Source organism: Cenococcum geophilum (assembly GCF_001692895.1).
Source record: "Cenococcum geophilum 1.58 unplaced genomic scaffold K441scaffold_13, whole genome shotgun sequence".
Classification (NCBI taxonomy): Eukaryota; Fungi; Ascomycota; class Dothideomycetes; order Gloniales; family Gloniaceae; genus Cenococcum; species Cenococcum geophilum.
Genome location: NW_027137571.1, coordinates 2,696,842 through 2,710,164, shown reverse-complemented (window position 1 = coordinate 2,710,164; position 13,323 = coordinate 2,696,842).

Below are 13,323 nucleotides of genomic sequence, written 5' to 3'. Positions count from 1 at the left end.
ATATCGCATTAGCTTCTCCCTTAATCTTAACTATCTCCTAGCTCTCGTCCTATTGTTATTAAGCCTCATCAGCATTTATTTCCTTAAGCTTAAGTTATTTTACTTAGGCAGCTAGATCCTTATCCTACTTTACCTTTATAAGTACCTTTTTTATATATATACCTACGGCTTTAAATCCCTTAGGCCTCTTGCACTTAAATAGGTACTAATAGTTAGGAAGGGTATGCCCCCTTATATTACATGCTAGGCATTTAAGGTTCTTTGACTTTTTGGAAGAAGATATCTCTTCTTTAATCGAATTTGTCCCTGCCCTTTTTTGGCTACAAGGTAAGCTTTTCCTTTTCCCTTTTAGACTTTTAGTAGCGGAGGTATCCTCTTTAGATCCTTCTGTAAAGTCTATATTAAATGCACTCCCTCTCACTATCGTATATACGGCTTTAGAAAGGTTTTAGAATACTTTTTATAGCTCCATTACTACTTTACGGTATCCTAATAAGTAAGCCTTTTTAGTATCATTTACCTACTTCGTGTATAGAACGAAATAGGTTTTGCTTATAGGTTGTATTATATTCATAAGGTCCATTAGCCAGATCCCGTTAATCATCTATAGAAGATTGTGCTTCTCAGCCATCTTTATCGCATGCTCCCATCGGTTGAGCTATTAGGTGATTTTTGCCTGCTTAAGACCCTTAAGCGAATCTGTATATTATAGCTGTACCTTCCTCATTATGAAGTTCTTTAAGGGCTTAGTGTCTTCTTTTAACCGAATCAGCTATTCCTTGACTATGAGGGAAGGGTCGAGCAGTAGCTTCTTCTGAATTAATACTGTGGACGTGATTTAGGTGCGTATCTGTTGTAGATGCTCTTGCTGTTTTAGGAAGTACCTTATATCCTAGTCGTAGTATCGTCTACTATTCTTATACGCTTTCTGTTAATTCGTCAAGAGCTATGCATATAAGGTTGCATTCTCATTAAAATCTATAACCTTTAGATGAGGTGGTTTTTCAAGTAGACCTTCTTAAGGTGCTTCTATGGCTGGGTTAACGTAGGCCCAAATTTGCTGATTTACGAGGGCTTATAGTTGCCAGATCTATTACTCCCAGTCTTTTAGCTTATTGAGGATAATTATAGTTAACGAACTCGACGTTAGTAGAGTCATTTAACTGATAGGTAAAGGAGGAATTAAGATGGTATTTTATCGTCAGGATTAACCTAGTCGTCAGGATCGACCTAGTCGTCAGGATCGACCTGGTCGTCAGGATCGTCCTTTGACGATTGAGGTAGAAGCTCGTGGAATCTCGTCCTGTGACGATTGAGGTAGGATTTCTGTTAGAGTCTACGTCTTAATAATGAGGTGTCAGAGTCTAACAATAAGGTAGAATTTCTTTAAATAATTAAGTAATAGCTGAATAGCTTCTTAAGTTGGCGGACTGGGCTTATAACTGTTAAGTAACTCGTATTAAGCTGTTCATTGATAAAATAGGTTGATTGATTGATGATCTTATCTTAAGGTTAATTGACCTTAGACCTAGGGCCCTCGGGCTTAGATAAAGAGGTTTACAATACACGTGACTTGTACACGTAACTCGTGTACGGTCTACGCCTCTAGAGAATACAGATTATCTAACAACTTTTAAGACTTCCTCTATAGAAATAGGGTATATATTACTAAGAACGGTAACCCAATTACTAGCAATATTTAGGCCGTTATTACTAGTATAGAAAAACCAATATAGACGAAAGCTAAGATTATACGTTAACTACAGAAACCTAAAAACAACCCATATTCTTTAGAAGGCAACTTTAATTTGTATTAAAACCCCTAGAACGCTAACCCCCCACCTAAAGCTACTCTCCCACCTAGAGGTACTCTCCCACTTAGAGTTACTCCGCCTCTACCTCCTCCACTTTAGCTAACTAAGCCTTTACTACAAGAAGTTATAAATCTAATAAAGGTATATTTAGATAAAGAGAAGAAGTTTAGAGAAGAACTATATAACATACTTAGAGCAAAACTATAGGTTTTTTATAACTGTTGCAATAAGGTTAGAATTTAACGCCACTAGTACTATTACGCTTTCTCTGTTATATTAAAGGGACGGGTAGCAATATTTTATTACGACTATATTATAGGTAAAAACTATAACTTTAATGCAATACTTTAGCTCACTAGAGCCTACTTTAAGACTAATAAGAATTATTAACTTTATATATCTAAATGGCGGGAGACTACGTTCTAGAGAGTTATTGCTTCCAACCTAATAAAGACTTATTTAGAGTGCCTTTAACTACTCTTTAATAAACTCTAAAAAATCTAATATAGCCTTACCAAAACTTACTAAAATAAGAACAGCCTAAGGGACTAGGTTATCTTAGCATGCTATAGCGTTCCTAAGTATAACTTAGCGCTATATAAACCTATAAATACATTTAAAGGAGTATATACTAAGCTACGCTCCGCTATAGGTACTATAATATAAATATAAGAATCTTAATAGTTCTATACCAAAAACCTTACCTAACTAAGTATTCCTAACTAATATAATTATAACTGGACTAATCAAATATATAATAGCCGCGGTAGGGAATATAGAAGAGGGTATAATTAACGTTAACTATAAGGTAATTATAGAGGTCCTTATAAAGGTTTATTTTAAAATAATCGCTAAAAGAAATGCAATGTTTGTAAGAAGCCAAATTACTAGTTAACTAGACACTCCCTTAATAAGCGAAAAGAGGTATATAATAAGTTCCATTAAAGTATAAGAAATATTAGAAATTATAAAGTCACTATAGCCTACTTCTAAAGCTTCCTAGTTCAATATAAAGGCGTAAAAGACCTTAAGGGTAAGGTTAATAAGACTGAATAGCTCCCTATAGATATAGAAATTAAAAACTACTTACCTAACCAATACTTTACTAAGTATAGTAAGGTAAATAGCACACAAACTGTTGCTATCCTTAATAACTAATCTACGCTCCATTCTATTATAAAGTTAAATATCTTTAATAAGCTAAAGAAGAGCTCTGTGTTTTCCTTTAATAACAGATACTTAATAAACGTCTTTTATAGTATTATACCGGATACTAAAGCCGCAGGAGTATCTATAGTAGAAAAACCTCAAGTTCAAGCCCTTTAGCAGCTTAATAGCTCTATTTAGATTAACTATTTAATAATAGGCTAGCATACAATTCGTTTTAGCAAAGGTACTACAATCTCTCTCGGCATAATTAGGGTTTAAACCCCCTTAGGGTATATCAGTTTTCACATTATTCCCACAAATACTCCGTTTCTATTTTATATTAGAGATATAAACAAATTAGGCGTTAAGCTTAATAACCTTAAAAATATACTTATCTAAGGAGATAATTAAGTGCCCGTTATACGCAAATAGGGTTACCCCTAGTTACTCCTTTATTAACTAGAAAAGAGTATTACTTAAAGCCACTTAACTAAGTTAGAGTTACGCCAACTACACCGTCGTTTTGGCCACCCATCCGTTTATTAATTACTTAGGGTTCTTTAGCGAGTAGACTATAAAGTTAAGGTTAAGGTAATTAAGCATCTTATAAAGTATTACTATTACTACTAAATAAACTAGAAGTTCCCTAGCTAATTTAAGTTTACCCTTAAGGATAACTACGACTTTAACTTCTATATTATTATTGACGTTATATATCTTAGCGGCAAGCTTGTGCTCTAAGTTATTAACATCTTAACCTCCTTCTAAGCCGCGCGTTTCTTAAAAGATATATTAGCCAGAAATACATAGGAGACCCTTTAGTTATGCTAGATTAATGTCTATTTAGGACCCCCTAATTAAATCATCTATAATGTAAAAAAGAACTTCTTATCTATAGAGTTTTAATAATAGATAAAGGCAATGGCAATTAAGGTTAAGGAAGTCCCTGTTAAGGTATATAATAGTATTAGAAAAGTAGAATAATATTACGCGCTATTACGCCGCGTATATAAGATTATCTCTTTAGAACTAAAGGATGCTAGCAAAGAACTTACCTTATAAATGGCTGTTAAAGCTATTAATAATTCCGCTAGCCTAGATAGACTCGTACCTATATTACTAGTCTTTAGCGCCTACCCTTAAATAACTAACAATTCTCTACTATTTCCCTTCGTTATATAATAAGCCGAGGCTATTTATAAGGCAATAAAGGAGGTGCAATGTCTCTACACTATACGCTAGGTTAACGACGCACTAGGAATAAGAAATGGCCCAAATACCTTAACTACGCTCGATCTGCCACTCTAGTCTAAGGTACGCGTATAGCGTAAAAAGGGAGAATAGTTAGGCCCACATCAACTTATTATAATTAATAGTTAAACTTATACTATTTAGATGCCTTATAGACCTACTTAATTCCGTTTAACTATTATTAAGCCTTACTATAAAAATAACAGTTCCGAGCCTTTATAGGATGCCATAAAAGACACCCTAGAGGAAAGCCATAATTAATGTGCTCTAGAAGGCGACCATAATCCTAATATAATTGTAGTAGATACGCCGCAACTATAACGCGGTAGAGGTTGCCTAAAAGGATTATAAAATTGCTAACATCTTATTAATTTTAAAGAGCAATTTGTTACCGCTATTAAGAATAGAGTTAAGCTATTAATGGCCTTTATAATAGCTAAGAAGAAGGCTAACTTTAAACTTGCAAAACAGCTCTAAAAGGAAGGTCGTATTATAACTTTAGAAGCTCCTTTCTAAGTATTTAATAAGTAAAAGATTAATAGTCTTATTATAAGAGGAGTCTTTAAATTTAAGAAGTATAACCCTACTAAGTTTAATAGAGTTTGCATCTTTAAGTTAAGAATAGTTAATAAGATTAAGGGCAAAGCTACTAACGCCCTATTTAAGAAATTAAGGCTTATTATCTAAGGCTATAACAATAATAGTAAGGAGGTAATTTTTATATAATCTCCTACGATTCAACGAGCTAGTTAGCAAGTTATTATTATACTAGCTCCCTCCCTAATAAAGAATAGAATGGCGGTCTACCTATAAGATATTACTTAGGCCTATACCTAATTAGAGACGCACCTTTAGCGCTTAATATTAGCATACCTTCCAGAGCAAATTCGCTATTAATATCCTAAAGATACGATTATAGTTATGCTTAAGCTATTATATAGAATTATAGAGGTAGGAACTTATTAATAGGCTACCTATAGCAAGCACCATAAAGAGAAACTTTTAATAACTACTTCTACATTTAATCTATACTTCCTTATTATAACTATAGGAACCCCATTTAGAATTATCGGCATATAAACTAATAATATAATTATCTTAGGAGACGACTAATTTTTAGCTCTTAAAGAAGATAAGCTAGTAAAGATAAATCTTATAGCAAAGCTAAAGAAAAAGCTTAATTTAACAACACTATTACTTTTTAATAGATGTATCCTCTCCCTAAATAAGAATTCTATTGCTTTACGCCAGAAGGGTTAAGGCAAGAAAATTAATATTATTAATATTAACTCTCTAAAACAAGGATATGTGGAGTAACGCGCTCGCGAAGCTTATATTACTTCTATCTGTTAATCTAAGGCTTTATTTAATCTCTTTGTTACTACCCAACACTAGAAACCAACTAAGGATAACGTTCTTGCCCTAAATAAGCGTCTTTTCTAGTAAATAAACTATCTCAATCGGGGACTACTCTATATGCCTATTAATCTTCCCACCACTAAGCTCTTTATATTTATTAATAGATCGTTCGTAAATAATAAAGATTTTAGCTCCTAGCTAGGATATAAGATTATTATCGCGAACAAATCTACTAGAAAGAATAACTTCACGATCTATAGTAATCTTATCTATTAGAGCTTAATTAAGAGTAAGCGCGTTACTTAGAGCGTTTTAGCATTAGAGATATATAGAATAGTTAGCGGAGTTAATATAGCAATTGCAATTGGAACTACCCTAAAGATAATTACAGATTAACTCGAACTTCTTATTATCCCTATAATTGTATGCACCGACTTATATTCCCTCTATAAGTATTTAATTAAGCTTAGTACTATAAAGGAGAAGCGCCTTATAATTAATATTATAGCACTTTAGCAATCCTATAAGCGTTAAGAACTCTTTAAGATTTAATAGATTAATGGCTAAGATAACCTAGTAAATGTAATAATAAAGGTAAACCCAAATAAGGCACTAGAGACGTTTATTAATATAAATACTCTACGTATACGAGTTAAAGGTTAGGTTAAAAGGGAATCTCTAGAAATTTCTTAGTTATATAAGGTCTTAAAATATCTAAGAACTTTAACCGGCAGTTAAAGTTATCTAATTAGTTAGATTCTACAGACCCTAACTTAAACCAGCTAATTAGGATTTTCCATCCCCGGAATAAAAAATCACTATTAGCTCGCTTACCGCTAGTGCCTTAGCGGCCCTACTAATAAGATACCTACCCATAACTTATAAGTAAGAAAGCACCACGTGCTAAGAGGTAAATTTTAGGACAGTAAGACTTATATTACAATAGCAATAGTAAATAAGAAGAATTGATTTTTATTCCGCTAGTTAAGCGGTATATATATATAGATGGCAACTATAAAAAAAGAGTTGCTAGTATTAAAAATAAAGGCAAATAGTTACTATATAAGGCATATTGCCGTCACATATAATAAGTTACTATCACGTGCTGCCGTGGCACTAGCGTGGTAAGGAACCTTAAGTTCCTCACCCCTTTCTTTAAGAAGAAAAGAATAACAATCATTATACTATCTACGAACCGTAGCTACGTAATATCCCCTTGTATAACTAATATATTTAGAACATATTTAGAATATATTTACTATATATTCTAATTTAAAATACTTCCTTTTAGTAATAATTAAAATAAAAAAATTTAAGATATAAAATAGTATATTAGAGTTAAATATAGCTATAAAAGTAAATTAAGTTCCTAATATATTTTAATCTAATTTAAAATATATTCTAATCTAGTTCTAATCTAATTCTAATCTAGTTTTAATCTGATTCTAATTTAGTTCTAATCTAATTCTAATCTAGTTCTAATCTAGTTCTAATTTAGTTTTAAATATATTCTAATCTATTTTTAAATATATATAATTTAAAGTTCCTTTTATTATATTTATAATTAAGAACCATTTAAGCTCTTTATGTACTAAATAAAAGTTATATTTATTATATTAATTTAATAAGTATAAATATATATTTTTAAGCTAATAATATTAATTCTTTTAAATATAAAGGGTAAAAATATTATAAATACCCTTAGAATTTATAATAGTTTTTATAAAATATAAGATCTAATATAAAAAGAGTAAATAGCTTTTAATAAAAGTAAAATAGTTTTAATATATATATATATATATATATTTTTTTTTATTATTATTATTATTAAAAGTAATAAAAGCTAGTATATAATAATAAGTATATAAAATATATTTATATTTATATTTAAGCCTTATTTATATATATATAGATATATAGTTGTTCGTACTAACTTAATAGCATAAGTAAGTCAGATCTAGGGGCACGAAATACGTATAGTATTATATGCTCGTTTGGATAATAGTGACTTGTCTTTTAATTATACGTGAAGAGGTAGAATTTAAGGGGTTTCCTGAGCTCGCTTAGCTCACGTGATTGCGTCTATAAATTCCCATTCGAACTCATTTAGACACTGGCGGTACTTAAAAATTAAAACCACTTGTATATAGCCTCCGTAATTGCTTTAATGGAATAGTAAAATATAAAAGAAATATATAAGAAATAAAACCATAAAATATAAAAGAAATTAAGAAATAAAACTGTAAAATACAAAAGAAATATATAGGAAATTCCTCCGTATAACAGGTGCTGTAATTATATACTAGCGGTACTTAAAAAATAGAACCGCTTATATATAGCCTCCGTAATTTACTTTAATAAAACTATAAAACTATAAAATATAAAAGAAATGCGTAAAAATAAAACTATAAAACATAAAGGAAATGCGTAGGAAATCCCTCTCAAAGTACCTTTTTAGTTATCTTTTAAACGGTGCTTTAAGCTAGCTATAAGTTCTACTTACGGTCTATAGAATAAACCGTACGGCCTTTTAATAGGCCGTAAATAAACTATACGGCCTTCTATCGGGCCGTAAATAAATATACCCTAATTAACCGACTTACTTATATCACCTCCCTTGGTATTTAAGGACTCTATACAGCTTTTTGGCTAATAGGTAGCCGAAACGGCGGTATAGGCGGTGAATTTTGGTACTGCTGGCGGTAGCGGCGGTCCATAAAGGAGGTAGTATATATTCCTTAACTAGGGTGTTCCTTCTCCCATATAATGGGCTCCTTAGCTATAGGCTTTACCTTATATAGCTCGTTTTAGGGAAGGCAGGGGTCGTACGTAGGTTGGTCTATATACGGTAGGGGGAGGGTAGAGGCGGTTACCGCAGGCAGTAATTACTGGGTAGGTTGCGGAGGTTTATACAAGCTTAGCTGCCGTAGCTCCTTAGCTTTAGTTAATAAAGAGGGTAAAGCTAGCAGAGCTTGCGCTAACGGAGCTTACGCTAACGGAGCTTACGCTAATGGAGCTTACGCGGGCGGAGCTTGTGCGGATGAAGCTTGCGTAGGCGGAGCTTATATAGACGAAGCTTGCGCAGACGGAGCTTGCGTAGGTGGAGCTTACATAGGTGGAGCTTGTGTATGCGGAGCTTGTGTGGACGTAGCTTGCGCGGGCGGAGCTTGTATAGACGGAGCTTATATAGACGGAGGTTGCACTAACGGAGGTTACGCAGACGGAGCTTATGTAGGCGGGGCTTATATAGACGGATCTTGCGTGGACGGAGTTTATACGGACGGGGCTTACGCGGACGGAACTTGCGTGGATAAAGCTTGTGCGGATAGAAGTTATACGGACGGAGTAGTTATAGACAAAGCTTATGCGGACGGAGCTTATCTAGACGGGGCTTATAGGCCTATTACGTCATCATCTTAAGGGTTAAGCTCTTCTTAATTAGTCGCTTAATCTTAGTTTCCACTAGAGTCTACCTATTAACTTCTACTAATATCTACTTAAGTCTCTTCCTTTAACGTCTCGTCCAGCTCTTCCTTTTGTATAACTACCCCCCTAGAACGTTCTATAGAACCGTTCTGCTATAGGGTATACTACTATTAGGTAGGCTACTGGGCAAATTAAGGATATAACGTTGTATATGGCAAAAGTCCTATTTCTCTAGGCAATGGTAGATTTATAAGTATTAAAGGTTCTATAAAGATCTAGTTAAGTTTATAAGAGGCAAAGAATCTATTAGTATTAATGTGGTCTAGGACTTCCTCTTTAGTCCATTCCGTTTAGTCCTTCTTATATATTATATTGTATAAGGACCGTACAATAGTAACCCGTTTATCCTTCTTAACCCATACGCCTTAGTAACGTAAAAGGGTTTATAGGTTATAAATAACTGCAAAGTCATAGGCCTTAAAAGTAGCTTCCGTAAAGTCCGTAAAGTCTTCCTGGTATTACTCCCATAGGTCATCGTTTATAAGCTTAAAGTATCTATATTTAAGGATTTTGAAACTAATATAGTCGTTAACATCGTTTATAAACGTAACGTTAACTCCTTATCTCCACTTCTTTTGACCTTCGCTGACTTGCTTGCTAATATCTGCTATACTATATGGTGTAGTGTAGTGCGTAGCGGGTGGTAGCAGCTTATAACGGGTGGTAGAGGTCTTATAGGGTCCGTAAAAGCGGTTGGCAGGTCCATAGTGGTTTATAGAAAGGTGAGGGTGTCCGTAAGGGGTCTTAACAGGTCCATAGTAGTTCGCAGAAAGGTAGGGGGTCTCTGTAAGGGGTCCGAAAAGAGGTCGGGGGTATTAAGGGAGGGTATAGTAGGAATAGGGGTTTAAGGTTTAAAGAGGTTGAGGGTAGGGGGTTCTGTAAAGGTCTGTATTCGCGTCTATAACTTCCGGTAAACCGTACTAAGACTTAAATAAGTATACAGAGTTAGTGATAGGTCCGTAATCCCTGACTTCCGACCTTTTAATAGGTTATACTAGGAGTCTAAACGGGTGGTTACTATCAAGTATCGCTTGGGGGGAGGTGTCGAGTAATTGCTAATCTGTACGCGCTTACTAATCAGTATTTGTACTAACTTAATAGCACGAGTGAGTTAGATCCAGGGGCACGAAATACGTATAGTATTGTATACTCGTTTAGATGATAGTGACTTATCTTCTAATTATACGTAAAGAGGTAGAATTTAAGGGGTTTCCTGAGCTCGCTTAGCTCACGTAATTGCGTCCATAAATTCCCATTCGAACTCGTTTAGATAATAGTTTTTAGTTATAATAAAGTAGCTTAAACTACTAAAATTATATTTAATAATAATTCTTAATATATTTTAATTATATATTCTAAACGTATTAGAAACATGTTTTAAATATATTAGAAAAAACTTATTATTTACCTTTATAGGATTTTGTTTTGGTTTAAATAGGCTTTATAAATAGCTTAAACTATTAAAATTACTATAAAATAAGCTATAAATAGCTTATATAGCTCTTTAAGGTAATAATTATTATATAAAAAATATTTTTATAATAGATTTAAGATAGATATATAAGAAAAGATAGGGTGGATGGTAGGGTCAGGTTGGGAGGGGAAGGGTGGGATTTGGTGTGGCGGGCGGAGGTTTCGCCTATCGGGCCGACCTTTTAGCGTGGTCTGGCCGACCTGTACGCACGGTAATAAGGTAGGTAATAAGGAAGGTAGTAAGGGCTCTGGAGGCTCTATTTTTATATCAAATCTTAATTTAATGCAAGGCTTAAGTAAAAGAAGCTTACTAAGCCAGTGTTTCTACCTCTGTATTAAGCTTATAGCCAGTAAGATTAATATTAAAGCTTATTAACTAGGGCGTAGTTAAGGCTCTATTAGTGTTAATACAGTTAATTAAACTACTTAATAAAAGGCCTTTAAGCAGCCACCATTTCTAACATTAATTTGCTTTAATTATATTGGCCAATAGTCTATTACGCTTATTAGTAACAATCTTTTTAGCTTAACTAAAGACTTATTTATATATAGAGCTTATAGCTAGTATAGAGAAGATATTAAAAGCAATCTTAGTAAGCGTTAGATAGAGGATTTAACTAACTTTAAGCCACTAGGTAAGAGGGTCAGAAATAATATTATTTACCTTATCGCCATCGTTAGTACGGATCTTAATGAGCTTAAGGCCTGCGTCGTAGTAGCGATTAAGCTCACTAGCGAGCTTAATACGCTTTTAACTGCGCCTAGAGGATATAAGGCTCTTATCTATAACTAATAACTGCGTATATTTATCAGCTAAATTATTATCGGATTTATAAGGAACCTTCCTAGGTTGCAGCTTAACTAGTTCCTTATCTTTCTTATCTTCTTAATTATTAATATAGTTAGCAAATATAGTTTCTATACACCGCTTAGCGTGCTTCCACCATTAAGGCCACCATTTCCATTTATCGCAAAAATAGGCTCGTTTAAGTAACGGATAAATGATTACTGCGGTAAAGTAGTAAGGGCTCTTATCCATTATTTTATCGAAATATTTGTTAATCTTTTAGATAGCTATATTAACGCCCAATTTAAGAAAGGAGTTGCTTTTATTCTTAAGGCTCTACTAAGTTCGCTAGAGAATTTAATAAAGGAGCTCTATATTAGTAATCGACTCCTATAAAGCGCTATATAAGCCTTTAATACTAGGGCTATTAGCGTCGCCTTTTATACGCTTAGTAGCTAATATAAAAGGCTTTAGGATCTTAATAAGCTGCTCTACCTGCTTCCAATCATCATTAGTAAGCGAGTCCTGCGTTAGATCGTAGCTATTATTAGCTAGTTTCCTCTAAGCAAGTAGATATTTGTTAATTACTTTATAAAGAAGTAATGTACAGCAGAGTATAAAATAGGTGGAATTTTACTAAATACCTCCGTCCTTAATAAGCATAAGCTCTATATAATTAAATAGCTTATCCTCTATATAGGCATTAAGCTAATTCTTAGTAAAGTCCTTACGGCGTCCTGTTAATTATATAATATATTTAACAATATTATAAACCTTGCCCATAAAGCCTTTCTGCCGCATAAGGTTGAATTTAACTTAGTCGCTCGCACTAATTAGAAGGCGTTTAAGCTTGCCTACGCCTTTGCTATATATCAGGGCCTTAACGATAAGGTTAATAATATAACTAGCGCACTAAAGCCGTTCCTTTTTAGGCACTAAGAGGCTTTATAAAAGGTAAGTATAGAGGTCGTTATTATTACTAGTATTATTGGTTATTAAGCAACCAAGCTTATAATTAAATTAATACTTTTTAATTACCTCCGCCAAAGCCGTTGCGATATTCTCAGCAGTATATAATCCTCGCAGCCGTAAAAGCCCTAAAAGTACTAATTAAAGCTTACTATCTTTATTAATAAAATAAGCCACTATACCAAGTAGTGACATTCTATTTATAGACGTCCAGATATCGCAGCTGAGGTAGATTTTGCTAAGCGCGGTAAGAAGGAGGTCTTTAATACCAATATATCGCTATTTAAATAAGGCTTTAATCCAATTGCTTAATAACGTGGGCGCCTTTATAAGACACTCCTATATCTAAGAACGATTAAATATAAGTAGAGCGCGCGTATAAGTACTAGTGGCTTAACAGAAGGTAATATCCTATAGAATTGTCCAATTAATATATGCTTGAATATAGCCAGCTGCCTAAAACGGCTAGTGTTTATAGCCACCTCCTAAAGTAGATAAAGCTTAAGCGGCTACTTTAAATGGGCTTAACGGAATTAGTAATTATATATTACTCTTATAGCCTCTAGGGCCTACATTAATATTATACTTTAATCTTAAATGGCTAATAATATAATTATTGCCGTTAATTATAAGTAAAGAACTTTGTTTTTAAGCTAAGTGGCAAATTCTACACAGCTAGAGTCTCTTTATGCCCATAGGACTATCCTAAAAAAGGTCTACTCCATGCTGCCAAATAGCTAATATTAAAGCTTTGCTAGATATTAACCGCTTATAAAGAACCCGGTATCTATATTTGCCAGTAAGCTTACCATGCTTTTATAGGTAGAGATTATCCTAGTTAATAGGAAAGATACAGCCGTAGTTCTAATCAGCTAGAGGAGGCTTTCGTGATATACTAGCGGAGGAAGAATTATTTTAATCGCCCGATTTAGTGTCGTTATTAATTAGAAGGGGAGAAGCAGTTAATTAACAAAGCCTGGATATTAAAGAGCTTAATTAACGCGTAGATTGCAGAGATAATGAAAAAGAAGTAGA